Raw genomic sequence first — 14,165 nt, 5'->3', positions numbered from 1 at the left:
ATAGGCCTTTTCGTTCAGTTCAAACTGTTTTAGGGTAAGGTCCACTTACCTGCTTAATTTAGTCTACAGATTCCAATGTTAATCTCATCCAATTAACTCTCACAGACACACCCAGAGTGATATTTGACCAAACATCTGCGCACTCTAAAACCTACCTATTCAAGCTGACATGTAAAGTTAACCATCATTTTTCATCATTATTATTGAATAATACATAAATAACACACAAATGCATTTTTCCATCAATTATAAGGATTGTTTTGGGGGACGCAGAAGGAGAAACAAGTATAATAAAGAAGATTTCACCTTAACTGAAATGTTTTATTTCTTTTGAAGAAAAAACAATATGAATAAGGAATTTTTACAAATGATTTAATACGTAGTAACATTTAAGAAATATACAGAAAATATTTAAATGAAAAAATACACCCAAATGCCACTATTCAGTAAGAAACAACTAAAACATTTTCATGTTGTTCCTTATAATTATATATCCCTGGAATTTATTATTTTTTACTACTACTACTACTAATAGATAAAATTTATTGAATTCTTATATAGGACTTTAAATTTTCAAAGTTCTCATTAGCTCTTACAATAATCATATATGTGAGATACTATTATTACCTCACTTTAATATTCAGAATGTAGACTTGGGGGTTAATAACTTTTTATAATTCACATAATTAGCATGTAGGACCTTTGGAATTTATACCCCATATCATTTTATTTTGGAGACAGAATTCTTAGTTATATTGCAGTTTTACACATTCTGGATTACACAACAGTATCCTTTACTTAGAGGTTCATTTTTTCTTAATAGGAGCATAGGCATCTTATCATGTGACTACATATTCTTTTTAAACATGATTTTTAAATCATTTACCTTCATTTTTCTACTTGATGTTTGGTGTTATTTTTGATGGATTGTTATAGACTATTTGTGTGTTTCTTTACTGTTTATGATCCCTTCAGTATTTTACAATATACTCCATAGTTAGTTTGTTACATTTTCTTTTTTAAGCACTTAGAACAATACCACCAGTTTTAAATTTTATTATTATTATTTTGAATTTTAACCATTTGAGATGAAGACTGATTTTCTTTATACTATTCTCTTCATCTTTCTCAATTTCATTCATATTATAATTTGGGATTTCTGACAAGGAATAGTGTTTCAAATCATCATCAATAAGTCTTTTTTTTTATTTTTTAAAAATTTTTTATTTTTTATAAACATATATTTTTATCCCCAGGGGTACAGGTCTGTGAATCGCCAGGTTTACACACTTCACAGCACTCACCAAAGCACATACCCTGCCCAATGTCCATAACCCCACCCCCCTTCTCCCAACCCCCCTCCCCCCAGCAAACCTCAGTTTGTTTTGTGAGATTAAGAGTCACTTATGGTTTGTCTCCCTCCCAATCCCATCTTGTTTCATTTATTCTTCTCCTACCCACTTAAGCCCCCATGTTGCATCACCACTTCCTCATATCAGGGAGATCATATGATAGTTGTCTTTCTCCGCTTGACTTATTTCACTAAGCATGATATCAATAAGTCTTTTTATAAAATGTTTTGACATGTATAGCTAGTTTAATGATCAATTTTATACTTTCTTTTAGACCTGATTCAGTGCCTCACTGATTGTATTGCTTCACTGGTTGTATTTAAACTTTAGTTCCTCGTTCAATTATTAATTTTCCGCAATGTTTAGGGTAGATAAAGTATTTCTTGAAGTTGCTTCTCCAAGATGAGCACAAAGACTGAATACCTTGGAGTTCCTGTATTTTCTAAATAGGTCTCCTTTACATTTATATGTGATTGACAATTCTGGATATTAGTTCTTGGCTAAGTTTTCTTCAAAATTCTAGAAATAATATTTAATTTATTCTGGGATAATATACTTGAGAGTAGAAATATGAATTTTACTTCTCTGGGCAAATTTTTTTCATTGTTAGTAGGAATTTTATGTTGTCTTTTAGGATAATTCCTATAGAATGTAATTGAATAAAGTATACTTTCTTTGAGTCATAAGGTGGTTTCCTTTCTTTGTTCTGTAGTATTATTTTTTAATTCCTATTTTGTTGTTTAGGGAAGATATCTATCAAAACCTATAGTTTGTTAATAGGAAGGGATTAAGCATTACTTTGAATGATGTAATTCTTTCTGGTTGTCTGCTAGGGTAAATATTATCTTGGTTATTGAGAGAAAAAAGTGTATTTCTTAATTCAATATTTAGTATCTACCACAGATTCATCTGAAGTTATTTTTCTGATAAAAATCAGATTTTTTGCTATCTCAGATAAATAATTTTGACACTTTGAACAGGTGAAATATGTGTGTGTACATGCGTGCATGCACACACAAACACACACACACACACACACACACACACAGAGTAACCTCATGGACCTCCACCAAGTGTTATCCTGCCTTTGCTTTATCTCCAGAATTCCTCTCAAGGATGGAAGGTAACAGTGCCAGTATATCCTTTGTTGATAGGCGCAGACCTTACATTGGATGCTGCAGGAGCAAAGGGTCTCTCTTTTTACCTAAAGATAGATAGGCTTATTCAATTTTTAATGGTATAAGTTAGAAAAGTTTCTGGCTGAATGTTTGAATCTTGTCTTATTGGTCTTGCAATAGTCAAAATTCCCTTAAGATAATGTCAGTCAAATGATCAAGAGACTGTGTTTTCAAATATCTTGTGAGTTTTTATCCTTCATCTTAGTTTTCATAGTGGGAAGTTAGAGGGAGAGTGTATATATTAGGTTTATCTAGATGGCTTTTTTAAGCTTGAAATGTTCTAATTAGTTCCTTAATTTTAATTGTGTGAATCATAATTATCTGGATCATTGGCATCCAAATCATCTTTTCTATTTCCTTTATTCTATGCCCCATTAAAAATTTATAGATTTCTTATGAGTTTGCATATCTATATATCTATATCGATATTGATAGAGAAAAGATACTGACCACTGGATATCTATGTAAATAAAAATTGGGTGACCTTGGCTTTTAAGGAAATACTGTATACAATATTGGTCATATGGTTGTGATAGGAAATTTGTTATCATGACATCACATGATAAAAAGATAGAAATTTTTCGGTGCTAAGTGCAGGAGGAGTTAAGATGGTGGAGAAGTAGCAGGCTGAGACTACTTCAGCTAGCAGGAGATCAGCTAGATAGCTTATCTAAAGATTGCAAACACCTGAAAATCCATCTGCAGATCAAAGAGAAGAAGAACAGCAATTCTAGAAACAGAAAAACAACCACTTTCTGAAAGGTAGGACTGGCAAAGAAATGAATCCAAAGCAACGGGAAGATAGACCCCGGGGGGAGGGGCCGGCTCCCGGCAAGCAGCAGAGCAACGGAGCACAAAATCGGGACTTTTAAAAGTCTGTTATGCTGAGGGACATCGCTCCAGAGGCTAAAACGGGGCGAAGCCCAGGCGGGGTCAGGGTGGCCTCAGGTTCCGCAGGGTCACAGAAGGATCGGGGGTGTCTGAGTGTCGCAGAGCTTGCGGGTATTGGAACAGGGGAAAACCTGCTACAGAGACAGACCCGACAGTAAGCTCGCACGTTAGGGTTACCTTGAACCGGTTGCAGACTCGGTGAGCTCGGAGCGCGGCCGGAGGTCAAGCAGACGGGAGTTACTGGGGGCTGTTCTCTGAGGTCACACTGAGGAGTGGGGCCCTGGGCTCATGGCTTCTCTGGGCAGGAGACCAGGAGGCTGCCATTTGTATTCCCGTCCTCCAGAACTCTACGGAAAGCGCCCAGGGAACAAAAGCTCCTGAAAGCAAACCCGAGCGGATTACTCAGCCCGGCCTCTGGTAAGGGCAGTGCAATTCCGCCTGGGGCAAAGACACTTGAGAATCACTACACCAGGCCCCTCCCCCAGAAGATCAACAAGAAATCCAGCCAAGACCAAGTTCACCTACCAAGGAGTGCGGTTTCAATACCAAGGAGAGCAGCAGAATTCCAGAGGAGGAGAAAGCAAAGCACAGAACTCATGGCTTTCTCCCTGTGATTTTTTAGTCTTGCAGTTAAAGTAATTTTTTTCTTTTTCATTTTTTTCTCTTCTTTTGCTAATTTTTTAAAACTTTTACCCTTTTCCTTTTTAACGTTTTTTAACTAGTTTATATAATATATATATTTTTTCTTTTTTTTTTTTTTTACTTTTCTTTATTCATTTTCTTTTTTTAATTCTTTTTTTTTTTCCTTTCTTTCTTTTTTAACCTCTTTTTATCCCCTTTCTTCCCCCTCACGATTCGGGATCTCTTCTGATTTGGTTAAAGCATATTTTCCTGGGGTTGTTGCCACCCTTTTAGTATTTTACTTGTTACTTCATATACTCTTATCTGGACAAAATGATAAGGCGGAAAAATTCACCACAAAAAAAAGAACAAGAGGCAATATCGAAGGCGAGGGACCTAATCAATACAGACATTGGTAATATGTCAGATCTAGAGTTCAGAATGACAATTCTCAAGGTTCTAGCTGGGCTCGAAAAAGTCATGAAAGATATTAGAAAAACCATCTCGGGAGATATAAAAGCCCTTTCTGGAGAAATAAAAGAACTAAAATCTAACCAAGTTGAAATAAAAAAGCTATTAATTAGGTGCAATCCAAAATGGAGGCTCTCACTGCTAGGATAAATGAGGCAGAAGAAAGAATTAGTGATATAGAAGACCAAATGAGAGAGAATAAAGAAGCTGAGCAAAAGAGGGACAAACAGCCACTGGACCACAAGAGGAGAATTTGAGAGATAAGTGACACCATAAGATGAAACAACATTAAATAATTGGGATTCCAGAAGAAGAAGAAAGAGAGAGGGGAGCAGAAGGTATACTGGAGAGAATTATTGGGGAGAATTCCCCCAATATGGCAAAGGGAATGAGCATCAAAATTCAGGAGGTTCAGAGAACGCCCCTCAAAATCAATAAGAATAGGCCCACACCCCGTCACCGAATAGTAAAATTTACAAGTCTTAGTGACAAAGAGAAAATCCTGAAAGCAGCCCGGGAAAAGAAGTCTGTAACAGACAATGGTAAAAATATTAGATTGGAAGCTGACTTATCCACAGAGACCTGGCAGACCAGAAAGAGCTGGCATGATATTTTCAGAGCACTAAACAAGAAAAACATGCAGCCCAGAATACTATATCCAGACAGGCTATCATTGAAAATTGAAGGAGAGATTAAAAGCTTCCAGGACAAACAAAAACTGAAAGAATTTGCAAACACCAAACCAGCTCTACAAGAAATATTGAAAGGGTTACTCTAAGCAAAGAGAGAGCCTACAAGTGGTAGATCAGAAAGGAACAGAGACCATATACAGTAACAGTCACCTTACAGGCAATACAATGGCAATAAACTCATATCTCTCAATAGTTACCCTGAATGTTAATGGGCTAAATGCCCAAATCAAAAGACACAGGGTATCAGAATGGATAAAAAAACAAAACGCATCTATATGTTGCCTCCAAGAAACTCATTTTAAGCCTGAAGACACCTCCAGATTTAAAGGGAGGGGGTGGAAAAGAATTTACCATGCTAATGGACATCAGAAGAAAGCAGGAGTGGCAATCCTTATATCAGATCAATTAGATTTTAAGCCAAAGACTAAAATAAGTGATGAGGAAGGATACTATATCATACTCAAAGGGTCTGCCCAACAAGAAGATCTAACAATTTTAAGTATCTATGCCCCCAACATGGGAGCAGCCAACTATATAAACCAATTAATAACAAAATCAAAGAAACACAAGAACAATAATACAATAATAATAGAGGACTTTAACACACCCCTCACTAAAATGGACAGATCATCCAAGGAAAAGATCAACAAGGAAATACAGGCCTTAAACAACACACTGGACCAGATGGACATCACAGATATATTCAGAACATTTCATCCAAAGCAACAGAATATACATTCTTCTCTAGTGCACATGGAACATTCTCCAGAATAGATCACATCCTCAGTCCTAAATCAGGACTCAACCAGTATCAAAAGATTGGTATCATTCCCTGCATATTTTCAGACCACAATGCTCTGAATCTAGAACTCAACCACAAGAGGAAGTTTGGAAAGAACTCAAATACATGGAGACTAAACGGTATCCTTCTAAAGAATGAATGGGTCAACTGAGAAATTAAAGAAGAATTGAAAAAAATCATGGAAACAAATGATAATGAAAATACAACGGTTCAAAATCTGTAGGACACAATAAAGGCAGTCCTGAGAGGAAAATATATAGCATTACAAGCCTTTCTCAAAAAACAAGAAAGGTCTCAGGTACATAACCTAATCCTACACTTAAAGGAGCTGGAGAAAGAACAAGAGAGAAACCTTAAGCCCAGCAGGAGAAGAGAAATCATAAAGATCAGAGCAGAAATCAATGAAATAGAAACCAAAAAAACAATAGAACAAATCAACGAATCTAGGAGCTGGAGAGAATTCATAAAATTGATAAACCCCTGGCCAGACTTATCAAAAAGAAAAGAGAAAGGAACCAAATAATAAAATCATGAATGAAAAAGGAGAGATCACAACTAACACCAAAGAAATACAAACTATTATAAGAACATACTATGAGCAACTCTACGCCAACAAATTTGACAATCTGGAAGAAATGGATGCATTCCTAGAAACATATAAACTACCACAACTGAACCAGGAAGAAATAGAAAGCCTGAACAGACCCATAACCAGTAAGGAGATTGAAACAGTCATTAAAAATCTCCAAATAAACAAAAGCCCAGGGCCAGACGGCTTCCCGGGGGAATTCTACCAAACATTTAAAGAAGAACTAATTCCTATTCTCCTGAAACTGTTCCAAAAAAATAGAAATGGAAGGAAAACTTCCAAACTCATTTTAAGAGGCCAACATCACCTTGATCCCAAAACCAGACAAGGATCCCATCAAAAAAGAGAGCTATGGACCAATATCCTTGATGAATACAGATGTGAAAATTCTCAACAAAATACTAGCCAATAGGATTCAAAAGTCCATTAAAAGGATTATTCACCACGACCAAGTGGGATTTATTCCAGGTATGCAAGGTTGGTTCAACATCTGCATATCAGTCAATGTGATACAACACATCAATAAAAGAAAGAACAAGAACCATATGATACTCTCAATAGATGCTGAAAAAGCATTTGACAAAGTGCAGCATCCCTTCCTGATCAAAACTCTTCAAAGTGTAGGGATAGAGGGCACATACCTCAATATCATCAAAGCCATCTATGAAAAACCCACTGCAAATATCATTCTCAATGGAGAAGAACTGAAAGCTTTTCCACTAAGGTCAGGAACACGGCAGGGATGTCCATTATCACCACTCTTATTCAACATAGTACTAGAAGTCCTAGCCTAAGCAATCAGACAACAAAAGGAAATTAAAGGCATCCAAATCGGCAAAGAAGAAGTCAAATTATCACTCTTCGCAGATGATGTGATACTATATGTGGAAAACCCAAAAGACTCCACTCCAAAAGTGCTAGAACTTATACAGGAATTCAGTAAAGTGTCAGGATATAAAATCAATGCACAGAAATCAGTTGCATTTCTCTACACCAACAACAAGACAGAAGAAAGAGAAATTAAGGAGGAGCACATGCCCCTCAGTGTTTATAGTAGTAGTGTCTACAATAACCAAAATATAGAAAGAGCCCAGATGTCCATCAACAGGTGAATAGATAAAGAAGATGTGATATATACACACACATACACACACGTATATATACATACATGTACACAATGAAATATAATTCAGCCTTCAAAGAGACTGAAAACTTACCATTTACAATGATGTGGATGGAACTAGAGAGCATTATATAGACCAAAAATAGATCAGAGAAAGACAAATACCATATAATTTCACTTACATGTGGAATTTAAGAAACGAAACAGATTAACATGAGGAAAGGAAAGAAAAATAAAATAAGATACAAACAGAGACAGAGGTAAACCCTAAGAGACTCTTAACTATAGGAAACAAACTAAGGGTTGCTGGAGGAAAGGTGGGTGGGGATTGGGATAGTTGGATGATGGGCATTAAGGAGGGCACTTGATGAGCACGGGATGTTATATGCAACTGATGCATCACTAAATACTACCCACGAAACTAATAATACACTGTATGTTAACTAAGTTGAATTTAATTTTTTTTAAATGATATGTTAGCCTTAGTTTTCAGATGAGTAAATTCAAGTGCAAAAGGACTATAAAGAGAGTTCATGGTTGCAGAGTATGGTATAAAAGAACTATGAGTGTGTCACTGACTTCTCATTAATGCTGATTCCTCTCAGCTTCTAGTTTAGTTTAGGCTATATTACAATTTTGTGAACCGACTTCAACTGGATTAACTCTGTAATCTGAGTTAACACGCAAAACAAAAATACATATTGCAATCATTGAGATATGATTGTCCTGGTTCCAGTCATCCTTGTTGAAATGACATCAAATAAACAAAAACCCATTGACAATTGGTCAGACCAGAAGTAAACACCAGTGGTTGTGTCTCAATAAATGTTCAGCATAAGGCTGTGCCAGAAGAGGCATTCACCCAACAGAAAAATATTGGCATGCTACATGATTGATTAAGGATGAATTCTAATGCCATGCCTGGAAGGAATCAAGAATGAGAGTAGGCTGGACTCTTTGTCCTTATGAATCTTGTGTAACATGAGCAAATCCTCTCACAATTAGAAATGAGACCTAGTGTAGCATAGTAACTTGGAACTGACAGCCATAGAGAAACATATGTAAAGCCAGCTGATCAATTATCAAGTGAGTTTTTTTTTAATTTATTTTGATGCTTTTATAGGGAAAAACACAATATACAAAACTAATAAATGAATATATAGATAATCCCAAGAAAGTAAGTTAAGCTCCCCCCCAAAAAAATAAAATAAAACAAATTTAAAAAGTGTCATTATTTTTTTTAATAGCAGGATAATTTTATCTAGAGCAATAAGAGAGTAATTCTTTAAATTCTTCTTTAGTGGCCTGAAACAAAAGACAGAATTTTCTAATGTGCCTTACTCCTAAGAGAACAACTTAAAAATATTGATCATCCAAGGGTAGCATTGCACAATTATATGTCAGTGGTACTCTGTGACCTTTTTTACCTTCTGGAACACCAGATATATTCCTCTGTCAAAAACAGTGCTCCACTATGGCTAAGCCATTTATCTGTTCAGCTGTGACAAGCCTTATGTTCTAGGATATATGCAATCTAATGTGTAGTAAAAAGTTTAAGGCAGTAAAAAGTTTAGAAGCCCCATAGAGATGAATATTTATGGCCTTCTGTGCATAGGTACTCACAGAAGATTATGTACCACTTAGGTTGGCTGCTCAGAAGACCACTCTATCTAATGAAAGGTCATCCTGCTATGATCTAAAGGAGAAAATTCAAAACCCATAGCAGCGTTTTTCACACTGCCTTCCTATATAAGCAAGCTTATATAAAGGCATCAAAAACACTGCAATTTCAAGTTTTCGTTTAGTTCTTTTATCCCCCTGCTCAAATAACGAAATAGTTAGAAATTCTCCCCAAATACAAAAATAATCTTCTAAATAAACATATCCTAATGTGAAGTGTATAGGGACCATAGGAAAACTTCATTTTATTTGTTGTTCTAGGGCTAATGATTTTATGACTAAGTTATCATAATTTTTATATGGGCAACAGCAAAAAGATCGCTTGACAGAAGAGACAATCATTACTTTAGATACATTAATCACACTGGGATTGAAAAACAAAGCAAAGTGACAAACAGATAATTGCTGGTGGGCCCACAGCTTATTAAACAAGGTGAGGAACATACGCATTTAGTTTAGTTGCTGAGCTGAGATCCAAATCTGAGCTGATTCCAGAAGAAATTAAAATAAACCAGTTTAATAGTAGGGTTTCTCCCTTTATATCAGTATGATCTGGACATCAACTCCAGTAATCTTCAGTTTTTACGGGGAAGTAGTTCTAGAAGGCATATTTCCTTTTGCAGTGCATGGACAAGTCATGCAGAGACCTTCTAAATTTCAATATTCTAACAGCAGGTATCATAGGATGTTTGAGACCTGACAGTTTCTTGCCAGGAATGTTATGATTCATGTCATTTTATTTTGATCCTGGTTAAATTAAAGGATTATTATTACTTTGTCAGATTTCTTACCTGTGATATCATGTTGTAGTATTTTTACTAGAAGTGACCGTGGTGGTAGAATTACAGGTTTTGCATCACTTTTCAAATTCATGGTACAAATCACAGCTCTGAAGCAAAACTTGCAATTCTAGTACTGTATTATAAGCAATCTATGTGTCTGTCCAACACTCAAGTGTTATATAGGTTCAGTCACATTAAACATCAGAACAAAGTCCATACATGGAGCTTTTCCTATATGTCCACTTTTTTTGGTGTAGGGGGATCTTCATCACTCTTTCTACACATGGATTTTTTTCCTTTCAAATTTCTAATTTCTCCTGTGATCTTGGATGCTGGTAGAAGACTATTAGCTTTTGAGCCAGTTGAAGTGATATTGTTTTCCTGAAGTATGTATATAGTTTCCAGAGATAGAATTTCTCACTATAATAAATAATAATATATATACACACATATATATAATTACATAGAATATATGTCTGTAATATAGAATTATGTCTCTGCTACCTCCAGTAAGTTAGGCAGCAAGTATTTTTTAATATCTGCTCTATGCTTTGTTCTAGTCTAAGTATTATTCTGTTCTGTATGTGACATTGTCCTTCCTACATTCAAGAATTCCAAGTGGAAACATTAGGTATATAAAAATTATTTATAAAATGACTCCTTTATAAAGGTTTGTGCAAGGTATACAGAATACTAGTCTTATTTTTTTCTAGGTACTCTTAGTTCTCTTATGTGATGCCAAATATACTTGCTTTTTCATCTCATTGATTCTCACAAAAGTAGGTAGATTGTCTGGCCATTAGCTAGGGTACTACGACAAATGACATGGCTGCCCAATTCCACAGAGTTAGGTCAATGCTTGAGTAAAGACCATGCTTTTTGAATGTCAAAGCTGCCATCTTATCCAGATTACCACTTAACATTAAACATTTTCTTTATAATGGATATTCCTAGCTCAAAAATCAAGTGTCTTCTAGTGCTACAAATTGTGCCCATATCTGATTATATTGATAGTATGGTTTCTGTGTGACATACTACTAGTTACATCTGGAAGCTTGGGTTAGGACTAGCAAAACCAGTGAAGTCATATACCTTGAAAGACTTTGGAAATAAGTATTTTTTATAAAATAAAACCCAGCATTTTGTTAAATATTTACTGTTAGGTCAACAATTCTGAAGGGTCTGAGATTTTACTCTAGGCAAGCTAACATGTCAACTTGTCAAAGATTCCTAGATTCTGACAGAAGACATACAATTCCTGGCTCAGACACAGAAGATTTATTACTCCTGTTGTAGCAGGCAGCATGAGTTTCATGTTAATATTCATTCTTTTTGTCCCACCCAGCTCCAAATCATACAGGGGCAATGCATAGGCAGGTCTAGGTGAATGCTGCACTCCCAGCGAACTCGTATTCACACTGAAGAACCCAATCATGAGTCTGCCAGAAAACTGGTCCAACCATTGTCCTGAAGGGAGACATTATCTTTACTATTTTAGCCAGGAAAAAAAACTTCTCTCTGCTGTAGAAGATGGCATTATCTGTCTTCCAAGGCTGTTAGCTATATAAGCATCCTTGAAAAAATGTCCAGAATAAAAGCTGAAACAAGATACATGGAAATACCATGGAGAAATGCCTCTTGCCCCACAAATTATAGTGTCGAGAAGACTTACAGACATGCTTTAAAATGTCAAAGATATTTGTGTATGTTTCATTATATCTTTTCTTACAGGTATAAGCAATGTCTAACTACTGTTACAAATGATAATGATACATAATAATGATATTGATATAGGTCAATATCAGCAGTAAATATAAAAAAATGAATTTATATGAGGAAGTTGGCTCTCTTGGTTTTCAAACAATTGTTCCTAACTGTTACGAAAAATGAAAATGAAACTTTGGACATTGTCGTCACATATTTTTTTAAAAACGCTACCTTTGTATTAGCAAATATTTAAAAATAACTAGCAATACACACATATTTGAAAGTATGTTTAAAACAAGTTTGAAAATGTTGCCTACTTGCATTCTTTCCATGAAGATCTTAATATCTCTTGAAAAACATTTAGACTCTAAGCAGACTTAAAGATCATATCTCCAAATTGGTTCTGTTAAAGAATATTTAGCTTTAAATATTAATTTTGTGGGGGGTAGTTTGTCTTTCCCCAGGCATCTTACTCTTCTTTAATATAGTTGTAATTGTTCAGAAGCAGCTATAATTTCACTTTTGATATGGATATTTTTGATCATTTCTTAAAACTGTCAGTTGGGTTTATTTGATCAAATGACCATGTGAAAGCTAGGCTTTTTAAATTGGTGGGATTATCAGAAGAAGAAAAAAAGATGATTTCTTGAAATCATCTTAAAATCCTCAAGCTGTGAAACAATTGAATTGATGTAGCATTTCTTTGAAGTCAGCTATAGAGAGACTAAAGAAAATCTTAAAGCTAAATTTAAGTTAGGAGGAAGCAGATTACATCTCAAATTAAGTTTCTTATCTGACGGTTTTTTGTTTGTTTTGTTTTTGCTTTTGTTTTTTTAACTGAGAGATTGTTGACTATTAGTCTTAATCATTGTAGAAAGAAATTAATCAAAATGCCCTTCATTAAGTGCCTAGTTTTACGCTGGGCTTATATGGATTCAAGGAAGAAATTACACCAACCTCAAAAATCTTAGGGTCCAGTTGAGCAAACTTGAGATTCAAAACAAGGAAAGTTTGCACATCATCAGTGATCAGTTCTAGAGTTTTTGAGAGGAAAACTCTATCCTAGAAAGGCCTAGACATATCCCAATGTATTTCCACTTTGCTTTGGTTGCTATTCTCTGTCCCAGTTGCTGCTATAAAAAGACATCCTCGGGTTGAATAGAAGACCATGTGAGCTCCCCTTTTTGTTTTTATATTGTTGTCCTCTCCTATTTGAGACTTGTTCTATATAGATAACAATAATAATAACTATTATTATTATTTACTTTCAAGTGACCTTACAGAAATTACATCCTTAGAGAAATGGCTGCTTCAGCATTTTGTTATTGATAAGGATTAGAGTTAAAAAAAGAGACAAACTTACTGTCAGTCCCTACACATACAATGTCTGCTTGTCTGAGAGGGGATACAAGAGACACAACCTTACCTTTGTTATAATTGGATATTTCATTTACCATACTGATTAGTTTTTACCCTAAAACCTTAAAAGTCTGGGTTTAATGGTTAGTTTTTATTTTCCAGGTGCAGGAACCCTCATGCCTTGTACCTCACTGCATAACTCTCTGAAGCAAATTCTCCACAGTTACAGCTCAAGAGTCACATTTCCTCTTCCATTCATTGGAGCAGGGGAAATACAAGGATTAAAGGAGTGCTAACACAAAGCTTTCTAGCAATGACTAATATGTTTTCTCGACATTCCTTATTATTGGCATGTATATAGGTTTTGTGACAGTTCATCAATCCAAATGAGTAATCCAAAATAAAGTTTAAAGCCAAAAAAAAAAAAAAAAAAAAGTTTAAAGCCATCGGGACTGGGATAAAAGATTGACTTTTGTTTCTCTTAACAATAAACCAGTTTTTGATAATTCAATATATTTTTCAGTCCACGAAACACCAATCATTTATTTTAACCATTGCCACATATTCCTATTTTTTGTAGACTCCTATGAAATTCACTGAAATAGAACAAAAATCATCATCATAATAATAACACTTTCAATTTGTGAATAAATCCCAATCAACAGAATCCCTAACATTGGATTAGAGAATATGGGGTATATAGTGAAAATACTGCATAGAATCTGGATGTACAATGAGATCATTTTTTATTAACTTAGTATTTCCAAGAATACCCAAACAGAGCTGAATTTTTCTCCCACTTGCACACCAGCAAATTAATATAATCATCATGGCTGTACTTTTTCCTTTTTTTTTTTTTTTCATTTTGATTTATTTGGAGTGTACTTACCTGTAAAATGGAGGTAGTACATTTTTTGC

The 14,165-nt window shown here is 35.0% G+C and overlaps 1 protein-coding gene across 1 annotated transcript in view; it reads left to right on the top strand.

Moving 5' to 3' along the window:
* Nucleotides 1-14,165, top strand: part of LRP1B (LDL receptor related protein 1B) — a 1,916,825-nt gene that overhangs the window by 1,152,271 nt on the left and 750,389 nt on the right. The window lies entirely within an intron of this gene.

Source organism: Mustela nivalis (assembly GCF_964662115.1).
Source record: "Mustela nivalis genome assembly, chromosome: 11".
NCBI classification, from domain to species: Eukaryota; Metazoa; Chordata; class Mammalia; order Carnivora; family Mustelidae; genus Mustela; species Mustela nivalis.
This window is presented reverse-complemented; position numbering and strand designations above follow the sequence as displayed.